Genomic DNA, 19963 nt, shown 5'->3' with positions numbered 1-19963 from the left:
GTCTAAGCTCTAGTAAGAACAGGGGAAAAACCCTCTTCATCAGGAGGATACGTTGGTGCGTGTTGTCATTCTTCAAGTGCAACCATTTGTAGTAATGCATGTAGATTTGTGTAACTTCAAGGCAAGACAAGCAGCCTACATGAACTTCATCAAGTTAAGTGTCATCAAAACAAGAGTTTTGAAAAGCAAGGCAGTGGCTCTGAGTAAGGATTTGGAACTTGCACAACTAGCAGAGTTTATTGCATACTGCAGCTAGCAAAAACAACACCCTTTCTGTGTTTTTTACGGCCAAGGCGCATAAGCCGGGTGTTTCATTCAGGACAATTGTGAGTTATTGAGGTATCTAGCAGAACATGATTAGTCAGTTTTTAATGAAGCGGCTAGACTAGGATGTCATGAGAGACCCATTTTAAACTCGGAATTTCCCATGCATCATCTCCTTTCTTCAAAAAAAAATTCTTCGATGGGCACTTGTTCTTGGTAGATGTCGAGGACTCATTTTATTCTGTCCTGCACGGTGAATCGTTTTTCTACATAAGAAGTTGCACAGACGAGAGTGGTGTGGTTGCCTTCAGGAATGCCGCGGGCATGGCAGTATAAGCTTTTATGGCCCTTCTCAAGTTTTATGTTAAAGGTAGCTCATATGTTGCTCCTGTGTTGTGCAATTTCTTATGTTTGACCGTAACCGCTTTTATTACGTTCCACCAACATTTTAATTAGTGGGAGGCTTTGGAAGTTCTTGCGTATGATGATAATTTTTATTATTTTAAAGCAAATAACGACCGTCACATATCAGCCCATTGTTAACAATGATCTAGCAGGCTTACGCAGACTGAAAAAGAATTGGCGTTTACACATGAGTTCAAGGCTTGTGGTTTTTTGCAGTTTTTGGCTTAGCGCATTACCTTGCAGAGTATTCACGGCTGTTGGCTTTTTTGTCTAGGTGTGCTGAAAAATAGCTTCCATACGAGTTAACGCAATCCAAAACTGTAAAAAGGGCCATAGCTGAACAATGCCCAGAGTATGCATGTGCGGGATCGTGCTCCCACGTTATGCAGAAGACTTTTCAAAATAAATTGGACAGGCTGTCTGTGGTTGGTTTCCTTCGCATGCTCCTTAATGCTGTAGCTGAGTTGCTCCACCAGACTATCAAGAGAGAACACCACGGTACTGGGGTAGAGCAAGAGCGCAGAACAGCGAGACCTGAGGTTGTACCGTGTATGCATCGAGCTGCACATGACCTAAAAATGGTTGCAAACAGAGATGGCATGCCGATTCTTTTTTCTGCGCCACGAAAATAATCTCAGCTTTCTCATGTATACTATCTGATGGAAGCAACAAAGGTGGTTACGGTAAGAGGCACGCCAATCATACACAAAATGTGTCAACGTGGTCGTTTATGAATTTCCACTATCCTACGGCAAAAGATGAACATTGCCCGGGCAAGATTATGCGCGAATGAGCAAGCACAAAAACAGGAACTTTGGTTAAAAGATAAAGATGGGGCACATTTTCTAACACATTGCGATTCTCATAAATGCGAGCCGTACTTGGATTCATAATCAAACAGTGGTTTTGGGACGTTAAACCCCACAAATCAATCAATCTAATCAATCGAGCCGTACTTGGATAAGGTTTAAGGTTTGGATTATTGGCAGAATCAGTGACACAACTACCCGAGAATGCATGGATGCATTCTATATAAAACCACGAGGTTCATTAGGTATCAGTCATACTTTGTCTTTCTGGTATGTAGAGATCAAGTTCACAGATTGTGATTAGTTCGTATGCTCTAAATGTGAGCCTAGCTTACTCCACACATGTGTGCCTATAATTTTCGATGCAGGATATGATGAATAAACTGTCGAAACTTTGAGCTCCCCTAGACCCCCTTTCTCATTATTTTGTCATTAAAACAGCCATATCTTTGTGGCTTCTACAAGAACATGGACTGATTAGAATAGCAAAGAGCACTTCTAGCCTGACTTTTGTGTCTTAAAAATGCGTAGAGGCAAATTTGACATAGAAGAGGGACACCCTGTGTGGGTGATGCAGACTAGAAGACATGAGACTATGATATGCAAGTTACCGATATGCAATGACAAGGAGAATGAATGCAGTGATTGTGTGAGCATTCCAAGCTAAAAAAAGGCTAGGAGGGACCAGTGCCTTCTGTCGCATAAGCCATGAAGTAACAAAAGCAACCATCGTCACCTGTGCCACCATCTGGAACGTAAGAGCACTACCAAAGGCTGCATTCATTGTTCTTCTGCACAGGCTTACGACATGCAGCTCCATAAAAGTAAAGCGAGGCCACATAAATGCTTCAATGTGGTAGTGTCAGAGCGCATACTCAAATCTGTTGCAACAAAATTATTTTAAAGATCACTGCTTTTTTACATAGTCGTTTTAAAAAAACTTTAAAATTGGTCTGAAGACAAGGTTACATTCTACAGATTTTCGCTAGTGAATGGAAATTCTTCGTTACATTAGAAACTTAGTAAGATGGTTTTGCTAGATAGAGTTTTATTAGTATTTATTAGTAAAAATTACACAATGGGTAGCCATGAAAACTTTGTAAACGGGGGGTGTTGCTGGAGACGACGTTTTGACAAGTGGTCTTGTCTTTTACAAGGCTCAACAAAATTATCAGAAATTTCATTCAATACAAGAACCAAATTACTTTATCATTGTGGCTATCCCAAGAAGTGAAGGTATCTATATTATAAAGGAGCCGAGAAATGTAACTTGATGCTATTTAATATTGCGCACACGCACCAACGATGACCAAAAGCTTGTATCGTTCACTGACTACTAAGCGGGGACAAATGTGCTAATCTGATAGTGAAGTAAACATCACATCGTATTGATTAAAAAATAACACGCAGGAAAACTTTAAAATATGTTAAAGCACTGTCACCAACTGGTTCAGCTTTCAGTCCATCTGTGTACATGTGCTTATTTGCGGACGTCCAATTATTACAGACCTAGCTACCAAGTATGATGCACCTGTTCTGCATAATTTTGATAGATCAGCTTTGTTGATGTAGTAAACTGTTTTTCTTGCATGCTCGTCAACTGACGCAACCAGCAGCCAAGAAGCTAGAAATCACAAGAGCGAGCATGTTTGAGCAATCGCACGTGCGATCATACCGGTGTCACACGGGCACTTTCTGCGCCAAACTCGATCCGGCGCAGCAGCGACAGACCTGTCGATATGAATCAAAAGTATTCGAGTGACACCAGTATTAGTCACCGCTAACTTCCCAAACTAATCGCATCAAATAAGGTGCAGCCGTCATCTAACGGCGATATAAAAGGGTACGACATAGCAAACAAGAACCCGTGTGACAATGGTGTTGTCAGTACAGTCTGTCAGACCCTGAATCTCATTCGGATGTATGTCCTCACAACCATGATGACGCCTACGCGGGAGTAATTCAACGCTACGGCTCGCATGAATCAGCCAACATTAACTCATCAACAAATGTGCAGGGAACTAATTTTGTCATACAAACCACCGCACAGCACACACGACAGCCCGCACTTGGGCATATCACATCGACGCTGGATGTTGGTCATTCAATGCTACCGCTTGCACGAAACACCCACGGCGCTCGATCTCCCCCCTTCGAAGGATCAGTCGGCCGAAAATCACTGCCACATCACCAGATTTGCAAGAAATAATACCACAATCCATACACACTGCCGCACAACACCAAAATCAACGTTGAGCAAACTAGAGGAAGCGCTGACAGTCGATATCGGCGCACCGCTAGGGACTAAAGCGTCTAAGGATGTTCGCGCTATTTGGGTGCCAAGGCCGCGCACGGTCGCCAGAAAAGCACCTAGGGTGCGGCCACTTGTATTAGATCGCGCCATGACTCGCCGTGGCACTGCAGTCACTGGCTGAAACGGTGCTGGAATAAAATGTCGCCGCCAGGCGTGCGCGTGCCCAGCTTACGTCTTTTCCTATCAGAACCGGATGCAGCGGTAGCTTTCGGGGAGCCCGCGGGCAGCCCGAGGGTCTCCAGTACCAACCGAGGAATCCGAAAATCGAAGAGCCCCAGTGCGCTCGAAGTGCCGGGAGTACCTCCCGCCGAAGTACAGCTCGCACACAGCCAAGTTTTTTTTTTTTTTTTTAAGCAGCTTGTCAGCGCGCGGGATCGCTCTCCGCTACTGCGCTAACACAGCTTCGTCCTTCGGCTCGAGGAGGCCCTGGCCAGGCAGAGGAAAACGGGAACTCATGACCCGCAAGCACGAGGCGCGGGAACCCAAGTATCCTCTGTCGGGTCAGGTTCAACCCTCCAGTTCTTGGCCCAGTGTTTCAGTGTTTTTAGGACTGCACAGACTAGATCATTAGAAGGGTAGACCGCGCCCTGCGAGGCTGGCACCTACCCCACGCAGGATCCTGCGAATAAAGTCTTTTCTATCTCTCTCTTGGAACACCGAACAACGCATGCATCTTTTTAGCCGACTTGTAGTCTGTAGTGAACCCCGGGACGAAGCAATGGCTTTTTTTTCGCGCCATGAGAGTGCATACAGAAGCATTGGTGTCAGAGTGCTACCGCAATTAAAAAAAAAAAACGAGGACGAACGTGCCCGACGAAACTGCCAGAAACGTGCAAACAACGTATAAACGACTGCGCGTGCCTCCACGCGGTTCCTCCTCGGAGGCTTCAGTGTGCTCCTTAGGCGCCGCTTGCCGCTCATCACACTTTCCTATTCTAGCCACTGTAATAGGGCATCACGAAACTTGCGCGTTAGAGCGCCACATGGGGGCTGGCGAGGCTGCAACACACAAGCGCGTCCGCAGGGCCATAGCCTCCTAGATTTCCCTTGCCTGCCGGATTATCGGCGGTCACTTGAAAAGCGGCCGTCGTCGGAACTCCAATGGTGGCGCCAACTAAATAGGAATATCTTCAAATAAGTTTGCCATTAACTTTTTACGTTTTGGGGGCTTATAAACAACAAAAATAACGTAGAAAGTTTAAAAGGCGTAAACGGATCTATTATTAACCCTACGCAAGTGACGCCGTCAATCAGCAAGCAACTTCTTCAGTACAAGGCGAAGTCTCTAAAATTGGTAGGAAACGCCAAAAATGCCAATCTCAAAGGCCAAGTACAAAGAATCTTATTCTAACGTAGGTAGCGCCGCTAAAGATGATGGGCGTTTTGCGCTCATTCGGCAGGCAAGGGATATTTAGGAAGCTATAGCAGGGCTAGAATATACAGTTACAGTGTACTAGAAGGGCGCAGCGGAGGGAACGGTGCGGCCTCGCCGCATATCGGCTGATTCTCCGGCGGGTGACAGTAGCGGCGGCGTTGTAGTCGCATGGTACTAAAGATCTCAGAAGTGTCTGCATTGGGAGAGCGCGCGCCCGAGCCTGCGAAAGCGTGTAATTGCTCGTTTTTAGCGCATTTAATGCGTTTCTGAGCCTTTATCAGTGGACGCACCTGCTACGTGCCGTGGTGCACGAGTGAATGTGCAGGCATGCCGAAATTGCGTCGAGGTATTCAGTGTTTCAAGAGCCTGCCAACCCAGAAAAAAGAATGTCAACCAGAATTTGCACGGATCCGCCTAGCTTTTCACTCAATCAGCGCTTTGAGCTGCGTTACATTATAGGTGGCTACTGGCAAACTACAAAGAGAGTAGTATCAAAACCACGATTAAATCATACGCTTGTTTTGTCGGCAGTCTCTACAATATCCAGATGACAGTGTTCCTAATATGAGCTATAGAAGCGCTCATTTGTTTCACGAGAAATACGAGCATAAGTAACGTTGTCACAACATTAATCGGTGACGACTCTGTTTTATGATGCCAGCTTTGCGGAAGATAATAACTATTGCTTTCCGTGAGGCGTATTACATATAAACTTATTAAAACAACACACTAACATAATAAGAATGTGCCAATAGTATATATAGGTCGTCTATTATGTTAATCTGCGTAAATTCATTGTAACCAGTTCGCATTTTGTATCGGCAGCTTAAATTGTGCTGCTTTCCAAATATTCTATTGGCGTAATGCCATTGTAAGCGAGCGAATTTATGAAAATGTTTTGTATTATAAGCATAGTTCTATTATTATTATCAAAGGTGTAGGCAAGTAGTGGTGCCTCTTGTTTTAAATAATTTACCTTCCTTTTATAGGTACACAGAAAACACACACACACACACACATATATATATATATATATATATATATATATATATATATATATATATATATATATATATATATATATATATATATATATGACGTTGGAAGGCAGTGACTTGTAGTAAAAGCCGAGAAGGAAGAAGCCAGAATGGAAAAAACGTGGCGTATGAGCCAGCCCACGTCTCCCATTCATCATAGCGTCACACGAGTCGACAGGATGGAGACCTGCCTTCCCCTTCACCAGTCGCTCAGCATCGATGCAGTTCTCCGCAAGACACCCTGAGCAAACATGGACTACTGTGCAAGCGCCGAGTATTACGCATCGACCAGTATCATGTCAGGATGATGATGATTAGTGGAGTTAATTGGCGCAAGGACCAGATATGGCCAAAGAGCGCCAGAACGATGATAATGAACTGTGCGATGTGCAGTGTGGATAAAACAGATGTGACGTGGCTGTATATGGGCCTAAAAAACAGTCGCTGTAGGTGCGTAAATATATATATATAGTAAAATTATGGCAATGACAAATGATGTGTGCTACGGAGACCTAAAATGGTTTATAAGTGATACGTGTGTGAAATAAAAAACTTGGCATGGAGCACCAGTGCCTCGACAGAGCCCTTAAAACAAGAGCATAGAGGCCTGGGCTCATTGAACGCTACTATCACAGCGGTATCCTTTGAACAGAGGATGCGCTATGAACTTGTTGGGCTAAATACATTCAATGTTGGGCTAAAAACATTGAATACTACATCCTTTAAAAAGCTTAGAACTGATTTTGCATCAAAAAGCGGCTCTTCACCGAAGAACATAATCGGATGTAAAGGAAGATGATAGCGGTATGCTAAAGGAAAATCTTTCTTTCTCTTTCAGCTTCCGGACACTCCAGGAGGACGTGGAGGACGGTTAGCCTCTCGCCACATCTACCACAAGTAGGAGGTTCATCGCCAGTCAGCAGAAAGCTATGGGTACCATAAGTGTGTCCTATTCTGAGGTGACAGAATAGGACATCAGTTTGCCGTGTTCTCGTAGCGGAGGGCCAGTAACCTAACTGCGGCTTAATCAAGTGAAGCTTATTATTTATTTCCGTGTCCCACTAGCGTTTCCGGTGGCTTCGCAGTTTTTTACGTAAGAAGGGCTTTAGGTATGTTGCAGGGACAGTAGTGGTAGAGTTAATAGCGCGCAATATAATTGACGTGGCCATTTGGTCAGCTAACACATTGCCCTCGGTACTTCTATGGCCAGGTACCCAGCGAATAGTAACATGCTGGTTGGACATATACGCAGTACACAGGACGGAATACAACTCAATTATTACTGGGTTTCTGAATCTAAAAAGTGATCCTAATGCATTTACGATTCTTAATGAGTCTGTAAATATAATTGATTTTTGTATGTTTTATTTCCGTATATGCTTCACAGCCGACAATAGTGCATAACCCTCAGCCGTAAATATACTTGTTTCCGGGCGTAGTACTCCGGATTCCGAGAAGGATGGTCCGACGGCTGCATAAGCCACCCCTGCATGCGACTTAGAAGCGTCGGTATAAAACTCTACGCATGAGTTGTTGGACTGGAGTTGTCGGAAATGCATTTTAATATGTGCTTCTGGTGCATGTTTAGTGATCTAGACAAATGAGGTGGCACATTGTATAAGCTGCCACTGCCACGGCGGTAAAAGTTTCGCTGTGGGCGTAGTACAAAGTTCTAGCAGTGGAACACCCATTCCTTCACTCAAGTTTTTCACACGCAAAGAGAAGGGCTTTCTCACTGCGGGACGATTATGGAAAAGGGTGGCAGTGGTCATATCATTTATAGTTGAATAAGAAGGATGTTTGATGTTTGCGCGTACCTTTATAAAATATGTGAAACTGCAATAGGATCGCTGCAGGTGAAGTGACCACTGATTCGTCTCTACATAGAGGCTCTGGATAGGACTTGTCCTTAAAGCACCGGTTGCAAGTCGGATACCCAGATGGTGAACGGGGTCTAGAATTTTTTGTGCACTTGGCGTTGCGGAATGATAAATTATAGAGGCATAATCAAGGAGGCGCGACCCGACAAGGCTTTTGTACAGCTTCAAGAGACACTGTCGATCACTACTCCATGTTGTACGTGATAGGAGTTTTAGGACGTTCATCGCTTTCAAACATTTCATTTTAACATATTTAATATGGGGAATAAACGTCAGCTTAGAATCTAAAGTGGTTCCCAGGAATTTATGCTCAGTGCTTACAGAGAGTTGGTCTCCCTTGATTGCAACACATGGTAGTGGCATTACCCCTCGTTTGTTGGAGAAAAGCACGCAAGTACTTTTCTTGGTGTTTATTTTAAAACCATTCTCGTACGCCCATTTAGACAATTTATTTATTCCAAGCTGCACTTGTCGTTCGCAGATAGACATATTGCATCATTTAAGACTCATCTGCGCATCATCAACATACACGGAATAAAACATCGCGCTTGGAATGACTGACTGCAGGAAGTTCATTTTTACAAGAAAGAGTGTGCAACTAAGCACGCCCCCTTGCGGAACACCAGTCTCTTGGGTAAATGATCTAGAGAGAGCATTTCCCACTTTTACGCGAAAGGTTTGGTTAGAAAGATAACTTTTAGTTGTGTTTAGCATGTTCCCATGGATGCCCATGGCGGCAAGATCGCGTAGAATCCCGAATCACCATGTAGTATCGTACGCCTTCTCTAAGTCTAGGAATACCGAAAGTACAAACTGCCTATGAATAAATACATCTCTGATGTATGTCTCTATGCGAACAAGGTGGTCTATTGTCGACCTCCCCTCTCTGAAACCACACTGAGGAGGGTCTAGTATACTGTCACTTTCTAGAAAGTGGACTAAGCGCCGGTTTATCATTTTCTCATATAGTTTGCATAGGCAGCTTGTTAACGCTATTGGCCTGTAGCTGGTGGCCAAGGATGGGTCTTTGCCTTGTTTAAGCACCGGGATGACTATTGCTTTTTTCCATGACAATGGGATATACCCAGCTTCCCACATGGTATTGAAGAGGGTTAGGAGTGTCTTTAGTGCTTCGGGGTGAAGGTACTTGATCATTTCATACAGGATACGATCGCCACCTGGCGCCGAGTTGTTGCAGTACGCAAGAGATGCCTTAAGTTCAGCAAATGAAAATGGGCAGTTGTAAGTCTCCCTGGACGGACGTTTACATTTAAGGGGTGGCCGCTCTTCGCGTTCTTTGAATCTTAAGAACGTTTCTGTATAGTGTGATGCACTTTAGACATATTCAAAGTGTTCACCTAGGCAGTCTGCCTGCTCCTCCAGGCTCTCCCCTCGGCTACTTACCAAGGGTAGGGGGTGTGACTCCCGACCCATTAGCTTGTTTATCCTATTCCAAACCTTCGTTTCGTCGGTGTAAGAATTTATACCGGAGATGTACCTATTCCAACTTTCTTTCTTTGCAAGACGACGCGTTTTTCTGGATTGGGACTTGACCTGTTTGAAATTGACGAGGTTTTCAGCCGTTGGGTAATTTCGGAGTAGTCTCCAAGCTTTATTTTGACTATTTCGCGCTTTGCGACAATTGTCGTTTCACCATGGGATGCGGCGCTTATTAGTCATTCCGTTAGTTTGCTTAATACATTTCACTGCAGCGTCAATTATAACACCTGTTAGGTATGCTACAGCATCGTCTATATTAAAATCAGCAATGTCATCTCCGTCTAAAAATGTAATTTCTCGGAACAGTTCCCAGTTGGCTGACTTGGTGTTCCAACGAGGAAAGTCAGGCGAGCATGTATCTTCTTTTGTTAACTTCAACATAATCGGGAAGTGGTCACTCCCAAAGGGGTTCTTGAGAACGAACCACTCCAGATATGGAATTAATGTACTCGAGATAATACTAAGGTCTATAGTAGAGTATGTGTTGTGTGTAGTACTATAATATGTTGGTTCTTTTTTGTTTAGTAAACATGCACCTGACTAAAACAGAAAGTGTTCTATTAGGCGTCCTCGCGCATCTAAACGGGAGTCGCCCCATAGGGGATTATTGCATCGAGATCAACAACGACTATATATGGCAGAGGTGGAGACGCTCTAGGTGCCGACCAGTGCGGACGCACGAAGATCGGCTCCTGCTTTCAAAAATGCTTTCCTGTGGTATTCATGAATTTGTCGCTGAGTTTTCAGTCCCATCGTGTGCCTAAGTTGTCAAGAAATCAGCAGATACCACCTTTGTGCTGGTGAGTGGACTTTTAAACCGTTTTGGGGTCGTTTTCACGCAACGCCACCGGAGGATTTAAGCCTAACCAAGGAGGCGATTGTCGCCGATGCGCCGACCCGGCGCCAACCAGTAACATGTATAAGCACACGCACGAAAGCAGAAGACAGGCGCGGACTCGGACGCTTGAGAGGCAACACGGCTCCCGACCTGGTGTATTCTACGTAGATATAGCAGGGCCTTCGCCCACGGGATTTTACACGGCCTCTGTAGTTCACCGGGAAAAGCATGTCAATGGGCTCTCGTTCCGAGCACAAAATCCAGAGCGCGCTGAGGAAGTCGCGATAGCGCTTGCTGCTGCGGACCCCAACTCGAAAGTTATCATCACGGACTCCAGGAAAGCATGTACTCATTACTTGGTAGGAGAGATATCCCCCCTAGCCAGCCAAATTCTAAAACGGGCTCTCGCTGATCCAGCCCCGAAACGCATCGTATGGGCTCCTGGCCATCAGGGCCTACGAGGTAATGAGGCCGCTGACGCGGCCGCCCGAGCGCTTACCCACCGGGCTCCTCACCTTGGCTCTTATGACTCGGAGGCCAATACACCGCTGCTGCGGTTCAAAGAAATTCTCACCTATTATCGCGACACTCACCGTCTTTACCCGGCTCCTGCAAAGGGGCTGAGTAAGGCGGAAGAGCGAACTCTAAGGCGCCTGCAGACAGGTACTCTACTCTGTCCTGCAATCCTAAAGCATTTCGATGCGAACACAGATGGGCGGTGCCCACACTGTGGGGAGACGTGTGATATCTTCCACATGGTATGGGCATGTACGAAAAATCCCCACCTACCCCCTTCCCCTACCCCTTCCCGAGAGGCATGGGAGACTGCCCTCCTCAACTGCTCATCACTAGAGTCTCAACGGGCTCTGGTGAGACGGGCGCGAGTAGGGGCCTCGTCATGCGGTGTCCCGGACTAAGGACGCCGACCATGTAGCAGGGTCATGCTTTGGCCCCGTACCTCTCTCTTTTGTAATAAATGTTTTCATCATCATCGGCGCCAACGTGAATCAACGCTCTGCGCGTTCCAGGACCTGCAACTGAGAATGGAATACCAAGTAGATGGAGAGGACATCTCTCCAGAGGATTGCACGGAAGACATGGGTTGGAAGGAAGCCGAAACGAGACGCTCAAGGAATAAGCAAGCCGCGGTTAGCGTTCCTGCTGCCAAGGGTTCGACCAAGGCTGGCGTTGCGGGAGACGCTCGAGCCAGTCGTAGTAGGTATGACACCAAGCATACAATCGTGCGAGCTGGACGCATGCCGCCACTACCTAAGGACTTCAGCAAAATTGTGCTACGACCACGTGGATGATTAAATATCTCGAGAATTGGCACTGGAGCCGTGGCAGACGTGATAGTACTGGCGGCCGGCATCAAAGAGGAGGAGGCCATGCAGGACATCATCTGTTCCAACTTGCAGCAGAACATTATGGTGGCAAGCACTCCGGACCAAGACAGAGCTTCAAGATACCTCAAGGTCAAGCAAATTGACATTGGAGGCAAAGTTTTCGAGGTTAGCGCATACGCCACGGCACCCCACGATACTTGTAAAGGAGTGATTCGTGGGATCCCCGTAAGCGATACTCAGGACATTTTGACCCGAAAGATTGTGAACGCGAACAACCCGCTCGCGCTGCAGGCCAAGAGAATCAAGGACACCGGGACAATCATCATAGCGTTCGAAGGACACAAAGTGCCCAGATTCGTGAGATACGGACCTTCACTTTTGCAGTGCTCCCTTTACCGCAAGAACATCGATATATGTTACGTCTGTGGAAAGCTGGGACATCGGTCTGACGTCTGTCTGAACCCAGCTGAAACCATCTGCAGAGGCTGCGAGATCAAGAACCCAGATAGCCTGCACCAGTGCAATCCAAGATGCAGGCTGTGCGACGGTCATCATCCCACGGCAGACAAGGAGTTCAAGAACAGGTTCTTAGTGCCATACGTCGTCAGACGCAGACGTTGGGAAAGATCGAGAGCAGCCGCAGAAGCCCGGGACGCATCAATCACATCGAGTCCAGACATCAACGACAAGCAGCTTATTCTAACGACGACGAGCAGATGGGTAGGCTACAGTCAAGCGTGGCGGCACTGGAAGAGCATATGACTTTGCGCATTACCAAGGTCGAAGCATATCTGCAGAATACAGCAAGGCCTCCTCATGCCCCAAACTCACCCCTTCGGCCACCAATACTAGTGGTACCAAACCTGTCGACAGGTGCAGCATCAGGCTCTGGCCGTCCATGTAATAACCATGATGGCAGCGCTACGTGAAGCATTCCGTATCTGGCAATGGAACTGTAGAGGTTACCTTAAAAAGAAGGCAGCCCTACAGCAGTATATCAGGAGCAGCCAAGAAAAGCCTCATATTATATTATTACAAGAGACCCTTTCACCGCAAGCAACGTTGCCTGGATTCCGGCCTGTAATAGGGGATACTGAAGGGAGGGGAGTCTGCACCTTCGTATGCAACAAACTAACGCACGTAACCCACGACCTCAAGATAGAAGCAGGCCGGTTGGAACACGTCATGGTAGAGATCGTGCCAGGTACCAGCAATCGTCAGAGCATTTTCATTCTTAATATATACAGCAGTCCAAAGGAACAAAGGCAAGTGTTCAAGACGGTTCTAAAGAAAGCTGTTAATATCGCCGGGGAATGCCCACTCGTCATAGCAGGTGATTTCAATGCCCCTCATCATACATGGGGTTACGAGTACAACACTGGGAAAGGAAATCGACTTTGGCAAAGTGCCAGTGAACTTGATCTCACCCTAATCACAGACCCCAGCCTACCAACAAGGCTTGGTACATCTTGCTGCAGGGATTTCACCCCGGACCTTACATTTGTAAGGAACATCAAGAAGGCCCAGTGGATGAACCTTGCTGTAGACTTAGGGAGTGACCACTGCATTCTTGCCACTACCTTCTCCGTGGAGCGTAAAAAGCAGAGAGAATTCCACTTCACAGACTGAGATAAGTTCAGGAAGATAAGGATGGAAAGGAAACAAGATGGCCACAGACAAGGCTTGGAGCAGTGGGTCAAATAGATTAAAGATGACATCAAATCCGTCTCCTCCACCATTAACACAGATTTTCTGGCTGAAAGAATGGATAGCCGGCTCGCTCATCTTCTTGAGGCAAAGCAAGCACTACTGAACCGTTGGAAGGGTCAGCGCCTGAACTGAAGTCTGAAGAAGAAGATAGCTGAGGTAAACAGATCAGTCGAGGAACATTGTCGCGCACTATCCAGGCAGGAATGGGACGAAATCTGCAACTCCGTCGATGGTCAGATGCGCAATGGCAAGACATGGAATATGTTAAAGCATCTCCTCAACGAAAACACCACCAAAACAAATCAAAAGCATGTTATCGCTCGAATTTTGCATAAAGAGATAGGGCGCACTACAGAACAACAAGTTGTGCAGCAGCTCGTGCATAAGTACCTCCCAATCAAATGAGGATTGGCACCACCAAGTAGACAGTACCAGGGCAGGCCCAATCCAGGTCTTGAGGGCGACTTTAACATCGAGGAGATCAGAAGAGCCTTGCATGATCTCAACGGCAAGTCGGCCCCTGGCCCGGACGGTATTACAAACAAGGCCCTTCGTAACCTTGATGACGATTCAATTGAAACCCTGAAGGATATGATCAATGAAGCATGGAAAGAAGGCAGGGTACCAGAGCAGTGGAAACTGGCCAGGACGATCCTTATTCCTAAGCCAGGAAAGCCCCCTACCTTGGACAACATGAGGCCAATGTCCTTGACATTATGTATCGGCAAGGTTGCAGAACATGCCATACTGCACAGGGTAAACAAGTACTTGGAAGATAACGACATATATACACACAATATGGTTGGATTCAGGGCAGGGCTATCCACACAAGATGCATTGAAGCTTATCAAACACCAGGTCATCGACAACAAAACCACAGACGTGAGAGCCATTCTGTGCCTAGATCTAGAAAAAGCGTTTGACAACATCCACCACTCATTCATACTCGAAGCAATTTCCAAGCTTGGTCTGGGGAAAGCCTTCTATGACTACGTATGGTCCTTTCTTACAGATCGGAAAGCCGTGATGAAGATTGCAGATATCGAGACCGCAGCAATTGAACTAGAAGCAAGGGGCACGCCGCAAGGGGCAGTGATTTCACCAATGCTGTTCAACATTGCCATGATTGGACTGTCAAAGAAATTATCGAGCATTGAAGGATTGAAGCATGGCATCTACGCACATGACATTACCATCTGGTGCACAGGTGGAAGCGAGGGGCAGATTGAGAGCGCCCTGCATGAGGCGATTGACACCGTAGAAGAGTACCTTCGTCCTTCTGGGCTCAAGTGCTCCTCGAGTAAGTCAGAACTTTTACTGTATCGGACTGCACTCCGGGGACCGAAGCCCAGGGGATGGAAGCCGTTAAACCAGATAGACATCCACCTCCGTACAAATCAAGGAGATGCCATCCAGAGGGTCGACTCCATCAAAGTCCTGGGCATGCTGATAGAGTCTAGCGGCGCCAACAGCAAATCTATAGCCAAGTTAACTTGGAAAACAGACAGTGCGGTGCACCTCATACGCAGAGTGGCCAACAAAAGAAATGGGATCAAGGTGGACAACCTCATCAGGTTGATGCATGCGTTTGTTCTAAGCCACTTCACGTACAAGGCAGCAATGCACAACTGGTCAAGAGCAGAGTCCGAGACACTGAATGTGCTCCTCAGGAAAGTTATCAAGAAGGTCCTGGGCCTACCCATACATACCAGCACCGAGCGTCTGCTTGAGCTTGGCATTCACAACACGCTCGAAGAAATAGCAGAAGCCCAAGAGAGAGCACAGTTTGAATGGTTACCTACAACAAGGTCGAGGAGAATGATCCTGCAGGAGCTGGGCCAACACCCAATGGCAATCAGACGCAATTACAATGATATCCCCGACAACATCAGGGAGAATATCACTGTGTCTCCTATACCAAAAAACATGCATCCAGTTACAACGTCGGAAGAAGAGTAGCGAGGGCCAGGAATATACTTCGTCAAGTCTTAAACGAGGAACAAGGGGTCGTATTTGTTGACGCGGCTTCCTACGGCAATGGGAAAGCGTTTGTGGCAGTGGTGGTCAATGGGGCTGGCCATGTCGTCAACTCAGCGACGGTCAGGACGAAAGACCCAATCATTGCGGAACAGGTGGCCATCGCTTTAGCACTCAAGATGGATAACATTGAAGTCGTCTACAGTGATTCCATGGCAGCACTACGGGCGTTCGCCAAGGGGACGGTCTCTGAACAAACGCTGAGAATACTGCAAGGCAAGAACATAACGCATCATCTTCTGAGTTGGTTCCCAGCTCACCTTGGGCAAATCAACGATCCCCCTCCCAATCTCAATGAAGCAGCACACGAGGCGGCGCGAGAACTCTCCAACCACGCTTCCCCGGGGATGCGTTCTACCGGTGAAGGGGATAACCGGGAAATTCTTACAACATATAACGAGCTCACTAAACATTTCTACCTGTCTAGAAGGATTTTCCCTCCACCTCACAAAAATCTAACCCGGCCCCAAGCACTTACATTAAGGCTTTTGCAAACACGGATGTCCCCTACTTTGACAATGTTACACATCATGTACCCTGACCTATACCCAAGTAATCTTTGTCCACATTGTGGGGAAATAGCTTCATTAGAACACATGCTCTGGCAGTGCACCAAATTCACTCATATATCGAACATCACCTCTGCCAGATGGAAGGCGGCAATCCGCAGCCCGTCCTTGGCAGATCAGCTCTGGGCTGTCCACCAAGCCCGCGAGGCGGCTGAGGAGCTTGGCATCTCAGTCCCCACGTGGGAGCTGCCCGCAACACAGTGATCTGTGTTTTGGAGGACCAAATAAAAGTTTATCCAATCCAATATATGGCAGAGGAAGTTCATCAATGAAGCTTGCAAATTGTGTCTTTAAAAGTTGACAGCAAGAAGGAATGTAAATTGAGGTAATTGTTAGTAGCTTCCCGAACAGCACTGCTCGGACAGCAACTGCCTCAAGAGAAGTTCGGAGGTTTAATTGCTTACAGGCAACACCTTTATCAACTATTATAGCGACACCACCCGACGAAGCGGCAGCGTCGTCACGGTCTTTGCGGAAGATGGCATATTGCTTTAGAAGGTTTGTTTGTGTAGACTTGAGATGTGTTTCCTGAACACACGGCACCTTTGGAGTATGTTTATTAAGAAGTTCTCTGATATCATCGAGGTTATGGAGATGTCCTCTCACATTCCACTGTAATATCTGTGTGTCCATTTTAGATGTGTTTTGTGCTGTGTGCTCAAGGATGGAAAGTTAGCTCACGGACCTTTTCTAGGGGCCTTGACACGAGATGTTTCTTTATTGAATCGGTCGACGGAGTTGCGCCGATCCTTAGGCGCTGGCGGCGCCCTCACGCTCAGTGTTGTGTCCATCGCCTCTTGCGAGGCGCTGGACACGCGCTCTTGCGAGCGCTGCGTTTGTTTTGAGGGCCTCGCCTCAAAAGACGAGACCTTCACGACCCCCAGCCCGGAGGTTGGTTGGTCTTTCTTGGATGGCGAAGCAGCACTAGCTGCAACCGCCGAGGGGGCGGATGGCGTCACCGCTGGCTCACTACGCGTGTGGCAGAAAGCCGCCGGGGGCCGTCGTGGCGCTGCCCCCTGATGCGCCACTTCGGTAAAGCTAGTTTCTGGTAGGTAGGACACCTGCCTTCGTGCCTCCCTAAATGAAATGTTTTGTTTTACTTTAATTGTGACAATTTTCTTTTCTTTTTTCCAGCATGGGCATGGCCGTGAGTATGCGGCATGCTCCCCATTACAGTTCGCACAGTGAAGAGAGTTTTCACAGGCATCAGATGTGTGTTCTTCAGCACTGCATTTGGCGCAAGTTAGGCGGCCTCGGCAGTTCTGTGAACTGTAGCCGAACCGCTGACATTTGAAACATCGGAGAGGGTTTGGTAAATGTGGTCTCACTTGAAGCTTTATGTACCCAGCCTCAACGGAGTCAGGCAGTATACTTGAACTGAAAGTAAGTATCAGGTGCTTAGTCTGAACTTCTTTGCCATCAAGCCACATCCTAATTCGTTTCACGTTGATGACATTCTGTTCGCAAAAACCCTCCAGGAGTGCAGCCTCCGTCAGCCCTAACAGGTCATCATCTGAAACAACGCCACGGGCGGTGTTCATGGTTTGGTGTGGAGGTACTATTAATTTGGTATCTCCGAATTTCATTAGATTAGGCAGTCTCTCATATTGTTTCTGGTCGCGGAGCTCCAACAGGAGGTCACTACTTGCCATTCTCGATGCTTTATTTCCTGGGCCAAAGATTTCCGTGAAAGTCTTTGAAACTAGAAAAGGTGAAAGTGTTCGCACTGATTTGCCGGGTGTGTCAGCGTGGATAACGTGGAATCGGGGAAAAATACTTTCTGGTGACCAAAAAACTGGAAAACTTCATCGGTGCGCCCTCGTTTCTGAGGGCGACCAGGGAGTGGGGGGAAGGAACTAGCCATATGTAAATGTTTACTTTCGGCAGCAGCGCCAGCCACCCACCATGGAGTCCTACAAGGAGACGCTGCAGGGTCTGTAAGTACAGGCCCTGCAGACGCCAGCTGTACGCCACCACTATAACCGAATATGGTGTATCCAAGGTAGGATAGCCACACAGGGTTAACCCTTGCTGCCAGGAAACACGGAAGTCAATGGAAGGGAGTAGAGGACAGGAAAGATTTAAAGTAAGAGAAAAAACGAAGATGTGAGGTGGAGACAGGAAAAGGCGACTGCCGATTCCCCCCGGGCGGGTCAATCCGGGGGTGCCGTCTACGTGAAGCCGGGGCCAAAGGGGTGTGTTGCTGCCACTGGTGGGCTTTAAGGGTCCAATCACCCAGCATTGGCTCAACCCCCAGGATTTCCTTTTCCCCGGACACGGCTGGCATGGGAGGGGGTCGAAACCCCCCGTGCCTAGCCGTGCACACACACACACACACGCACGCACACACACACACACACACACACGCACACACACACACACACACGCACGCACACTCACGCACGCACGCACGCACCCACACACACAATACATGTAATGTCGCTTAGCACAGCTACTATTTTTAAGCGGTGCATTTCTCGTCCGACTACATTAGACTTCAACTATTTTTGAGACCTCATACTGTCGAAAAGGTGAAATCTACAGTGCGAATTTGTAGAGACACGCTATATTCAGCTTCGCCAACTGTAAAATATTGGCGCAGGGCTACCCATATGTGATTTCTTTCTTTTTTTTTTGGGTGGGGTGTGCAGTAGAACGCCTAACTTTAGTACATCGTGGTCGCTGTGAATGCGTGTAAATATTTTAGTATACCCTGGAAAGTAAATTACAGAAACATTTCGTGGTGTAGGGGGTTCAGATTACCTTCCTCTCTCCTCTTTACTTATGGCTTTCTGCTTCTGCGTGCGTGTGGCAATATTTGTTTTTTAATCTCACAGCTTTCCGACCACAGCTAACTTCCAATAAATCGGCTCTGTTATCCCCACAGTGAGCTTGGCTGCCAATAAAAATAAACCATGGTTTTCTAAAAGTTTGAAAAAACTTGAAAATAATAAAAAGTGCCTCTTCCGAGCTGCGAAGTTTAATGGTAATGCGTGCGCATGGGGCAAGTACTATGCTGCGGGAGATGCTTATTATGCCGAAATTAGAAAAGCGAAACAGACATTCTATCACAATGATTTATCTAAAATTCTGAAATCTAACCCTAGAAAATTCTGGGAAATCATAAACCCGCTACTAGCACGAGACATCACACTTACAAACGATAAAAATGAAGACGTAAGCGACACTGTTTGTACCAATATCTTTAACACCACGTTCTCATCAGTGTTCACTAAAGAAGCCAACGTACCATTTCCTACGCCACCTACTACGACATTACCAGTAATGGCCCCTGTTGTGTTATCCGTTAGTGGCATTTCATCACTCATTGACAAATTAAAGCTTTCATCATCAGCTGGTGTAGACAATATATATTAACTCTAAATTGTTAAAAAATACTAAGGAAATTATTGCAGTGTACTTTTCGATGATGTTCTCATTGTCACTCGAAACAGGAACGTTTTACCAGATGACTGGAAGTAGGGAAAGGTCATTCCAATCCACAAATCAGGTAACAGACAGTCCCCCCTATATTACTGACCCATCTCTCCTACAAGCGTCCCCTGCAAAATCATGGAACATGTCATATATTGACTCATCATGAACTTTCTTGACACCAACAATTTTTTTCATTCTTCCCAGCACGGATTTCGTAAATCATTATCCTGTGAAACCCAACTTGCTATATTTATTCATGATATACACTCTTCTCTCGACCATCACTTTCAGACCGATGCAATCTTTCTCGACTTCGCAACAGCATTTGATATGGTACCGCCCAAACGCCTACTGTTAAAACTTTCCCAGCTGAACCTGCACCCCAACATTCATGCATAAATCACACAATTTCTTACTAACCGCTCTCAGTTCGTCTCCATT

Source organism: Rhipicephalus microplus, chromosome 1, assembly GCF_043290135.1.
Source record: "Rhipicephalus microplus isolate Deutch F79 chromosome 1, USDA_Rmic, whole genome shotgun sequence".
NCBI lineage: Eukaryota > Metazoa > Arthropoda > Arachnida > Ixodida > Ixodidae > Rhipicephalus > Rhipicephalus microplus.
Note: the sequence above shows the minus strand (reverse complement) of the source record.